The following is a 5,000-nucleotide window of genomic DNA, read 5'->3' on the forward strand; positions in this document are numbered from 1 at the left end:
TGCACTGCAGCCCAACGCTCCTGGTCGGATGTTTTTTTCGGGGTTCATGGAGAGATGCGGTAAAGAGTGGTAGCCAAGACACACGGTCACACACGGTCACACACGGTCACACACGGTCACACTCGGCAATTATTTTGACCTGGGGAGCAGATATAGAGGAAAAAATGTGTCTGGGGGGCCGGGATATCTGATTTTCAGGTACAAAAAACTTCACAATGACACAAAATAAACACAACAGTTAAACCTCACACTAAAAAACAAGACATTGACTTGTACGTTCAAAAGACAGAATAGAACAAGTCAAGACATGCAATGCCATCTACAAAATGTTATGTAAATGTTAGTCATTACACACGCGGCTATGGTTTTGATGTATTTGTTACAGACATGTTTACGTCAAGTAACATCACATGGTTCCATTTGCACCTTTCAACAAATCTGAAAAGGAATATTAAGAAGTAAAACTTATATTTAATCCTACCTCTTCTCCGAGCACACGGTGACTGTACATACGGGTCGAAAAATGTTGACCTAATTCAGCATTTCTCAAAGTGTGGGGAATAGAGACATGACAGGTGGGGCGCGAGGAAAGGGAGGACATTTTTTATTTTTGATTTTTTTTTTACTATGCTTTCATTTTCTATACACACTGTAAATCACTTTGTGATTCTGTCTGTGAAATCCGCCGTATAAATAAATGTAAATTACTTATTTTTCCTGTAGGCTTTAAATTTCTCGGCAGGAGCGAAAGTTTGACAGACATAGCAACAGTAACTTTTGCAGGCAGGGCTAAGAGGAACAAACTTTCGCGCGGATGGGTAGCAGGCTAATGTGCGGACCACAATTACACAAAATGGATACATTTGCAACTCGCACCTCAAAGGTCTGCGGAGAAACAAAAATATGACGGGTCTAATCAACCAAAAAGTCAACCTAAAAGAAAATATGGCGAAGGGTATCTTGCTCTTGGATTCACGGCAGCGGAGGTGGGGGCAGAGGAGAGACCCCTGTGTGTTCTTTGTCTAAAACGGCTAGCAGCAAACAGCATCAGGCCCAACAAAGTAAAGAGACAACTCGAGACCACACATGATGTCCAATAAATTGTTTTGTTGGGGCGATGGGGGTAGGTGGGCCTTGAGTCTAAAGTGGTGATGACAGAAAAAAAAAAAAAGTTTGAGAAGCCCTGACCTAATTGTACGGATCTCACTTTAAACGGCAAACCGATCATTTAAATGTTTTCACTTTGAATATGAAACGAGGAGTAAAATGTACAATGTACAATATTATCAATTATTTCACAAGGACATGTTTTAAGGATATTGTACAGTATCATTAAATCTAAAATGAATGTGATCACTTTCAGGATCATTTTATTTTTAGCCAGTAAACAACTGTTATGTACTTTTGAATCGGGTTTTCAAAAAAAAAAAAAGGGAGGGACAATCAAGGATCAACAATGGCATGACTTTCACTAACTTGCGTGAGGTCAAAAGACAAGAGATTTTAGACCAATGCTGGTTTGGATCTGTTCCTGCTAAACTAGTAAGTGACTTTCAATGCTCAAATCAGAATAATAATACTAATTTTAGCTACTGGAAATTTGTGTGGTAGCAATAAATACCCACCAGCGCGATACTTTGCAGTTCCACACTGACCAACCACGCAACAAACTCAAAAGAACTGTACAAGGAAAAAAACAATGCAGTGACTTCAAACTGCAAATATAAGGTTTGAGTAAAATATGTAGGTTGGTGTGAATGTTGTCCGTCTATCTATGTTGACCCTGCGATGAGATGGCGACTTGTCCAGGGTGTACACCTCCTTCCACCCGATTGTAGCTGAGATAGGCGCCAGCGACCCCCACGTCCCCAAAAGGGAATAAGTGGTAGAAAACGAATGTAGGTTCCTACTGTGGAAAGTTCAGTAATACAGAATCATTGTGGCATTATCGTGTCAGTTGGACGCTATATGCGCTAGTCCTCATGGTAAATGTGGTTTTGCTTTTGGGAAAACGCCATCGCTTTGGTTCACTGGTGCGGCCAATATAAACCAAAACTGAAAATTCTTAAGTGGGGCTTTAAGTAGAGTTTATAAATCTTGTATCTGTGCCACATATAGCCTTATTTCAGTGTCAACAGTCTCCAGCTTACTTGCTACACATGTTTTGGCTCTGCCCATCCCTGTGCAGTTATTGGACCGACATTTTTAATACTTTGTCTGATGTTGTAATTACCTACTAGGCCTTCTTTGCCTTTATTTGTTGTTGTATCTTTATGTTAGCAATTGGGACTTTTTGAATGAAATTGTCTGTGGCTCCATGTTAACGAAGTTGCCTGTACTATTTGACTGATGCATTTTATTGATTGATTTATTAGCAGTAATTGCACAAAGGCATTCTTCTTATTTTAGTTTTCTGACAGCACGTAGGCGTTCGCATCAACTTTCGTCTTTTTAACAAATGGGTAAAGGGGGAATGATGTATGCCGTAAAACTAGTTGGCACATTTAATATTTAATAATAATGAATATTGTAAAATTCTATAATTTTTGTTATTTAAAGGGGAAAACCCGATTCAAAAGTACATAACAGTTGTTTACTGGCTAAAAATAAAATGATCCTGAAAGTGATCACATTCATTTTAGATTTAATGATACTGTACAATATCCTTAAAACATGTCCTTGTGAAATAATTGATAATATTGTACATTGTACATTTTACTCCTCGTTTCATATTCAAAGTGAAAACATTTAAATGATCGGTTTGCCGTTTAAAGTGAGATCCGTACAATTAGGTCAGGGCTTCTCAAACTTTTTTTTTTTTTCTGTCATCACCACTTTAGACTCAAGGCCCACCTACCCCCATCGCCCCAACAAAACAATTTATTGGACATCATGTGTGGTCTCGAGTTGTCTCTTTACTTTGTTGGGCCTGATGCTGTTTGCTGCTAGCCGTTTTAGACAAAGAACACACAGGGGTCTCTCCTCTGCCCCCACCTCCGCTGCCGTGAATCCAAGAGCAAGATACCCTTCGCCATATTTTCTTTTAGGTTGACTTTTTGGTTGATTAGACCCGTCATATTTTTGTTTCTCCGCAGACCTTTGAGGTGCGAGTTGCAAATGTATCCATTTTGTGTAATTGTGGTCCGCACATTAGCCTGCTACCCATCCGCGCGAAAGTTTGTTCCTCTTAGCCCTGCCTGCAAAAGTTACTGTTGCTATGTCTGTCAAACTTTCGCTCCTGCCGAGAAATTTAAAGCCTACAGGAAAAATAAGTAATTTACATTTATTTATACGGCGGATTTCACAGACAGAATCACAAAGTGATTTACAGTGTGTATAGAAAATGAAAGCATAGTAAAAAAAAAATCAAAAATAAAAAATGTCCTCCCTTTCCTCGCGCCCCACCTGTCATGTCTCTATTCCCCACACTTTGAGAAATGCTGAATTAGGTCAACATTTTTCGACCCGTATGTACAGTCACCGTGTGCTCGGAGAAGAGGTAGGATTAAATATAAGTTTTACTTCTTAATATTCCTTTTCAGATTTGTTGAAAGGTGCAAATGGAACCATGTGATGTTACTTGACGTAAACATGTCTGTAACAAATACATCAAAACCATAGCCGCGTGTGTAATGACTAACATTTACATAACATTTTGTAGATGGCATTGCATGTCTTGACTTGTTCTATTCTGTCTTTTGAACGTACAAGTCAATGTCTTGTTTTTTAGTGTGAGGTTTAACTGTTGTGTTTATTTTGTGTCATTGTGAAGTTTTTTGTACCTGAAAATCAGATATCCCGGCCCCCCAGACACATTTTTTCCTCTATATCTGCTCCCCAGGTCAAAATAATTGCCGAGTGTGACCGTGTGTGACCGTGTGTGACCGTGTGTGACCGTGTGTCTTGGCTACCACTCTTTACCGCATCTCTCCATGAACCCCGAAAAAAACATCCGACCAGGAGCGTTGGGCTGCAGTGCATTGTGGGTAGGCGAGTCTTGTACATGATCATGTCCTGTCGGTTCATTTGCAAAATAAACCAGAGAGCACAACTCAGCTTTGATACAAAATGAAAGTAAAAATAAGACTGAGAAGATCAAAATAATTGTCAAAGCAGCATCAAAGTTGTTGAAAGAACTATCTTGGTACCGGGTGCAAGCTGTAGCTTTACCAACACTATGGATATGACATTTTCTTTGAATGAAATGGTTCGAATTTTGAAAAAGGTTAAAAATACGTCACCGGGGAAAGACCTAGCGGGTTATCAAATGATCAAAAACTTAGGTGGCATCGTCAAAGAAGTGGTCTTGAAATGATATGACAGGATATATGAAGAAGGAGAATGACCGGCAGAGGGGAAAATTAGCGGTAACAATTCCAATATGCAAGTCAGGGTAAGACCCAGAAGAGGCAGGAAATTATAAATTTGGGGAAAAGTAATGGAAAAAAAAAAGATTAATGAAAGACTAGTATATTATTTAGAGTCAAAAGAAATAATCAAAAAACTAACAAAGTGGTAAATAATGTTCAAGACTGGGGAACGGCTTGAGGTTTAAGATTCTCTGTTGGAAAGACAAAAGTCATACATTTTACAAAGACAAAAGTACAAAACAAGCTCCAAATAAAAACTCTAAGGTGAAAATATAGAAGAGGTACAAGTATTTAAATATTTAGGAATATGGTTTGATAAAAATATGAACTAGTCAACCCACATCAGCAAAATAGATTTGATTAGATTAGATTAGATAGTACTTTATTTATTCCTTCAGGAGTGTTCCTTCCGGAAAATAAAAAAATAGGGGAAAAAGTAAAAAGGTGTTAAATATAATGAGGTCTTTGAGGGGTAATGATTGGGGGGCTGATAGGTTAACGTTGAAAACAATACATGTATATATTTATAACTTTAATTCCATCTGTTATTGATTACGGATGCATTATTTACCAATCTGCTTCAAAAACATGACTTGGGAAAATAGACCGGATCCAGTCACAGGCTTTAAG

This window comes from Nerophis ophidion, linkage group LG10 (assembly GCF_033978795.1).
Source record: "Nerophis ophidion isolate RoL-2023_Sa linkage group LG10, RoL_Noph_v1.0, whole genome shotgun sequence".
Taxonomy (NCBI): Eukaryota; Metazoa; Chordata; class Actinopteri; order Syngnathiformes; family Syngnathidae; genus Nerophis; species Nerophis ophidion.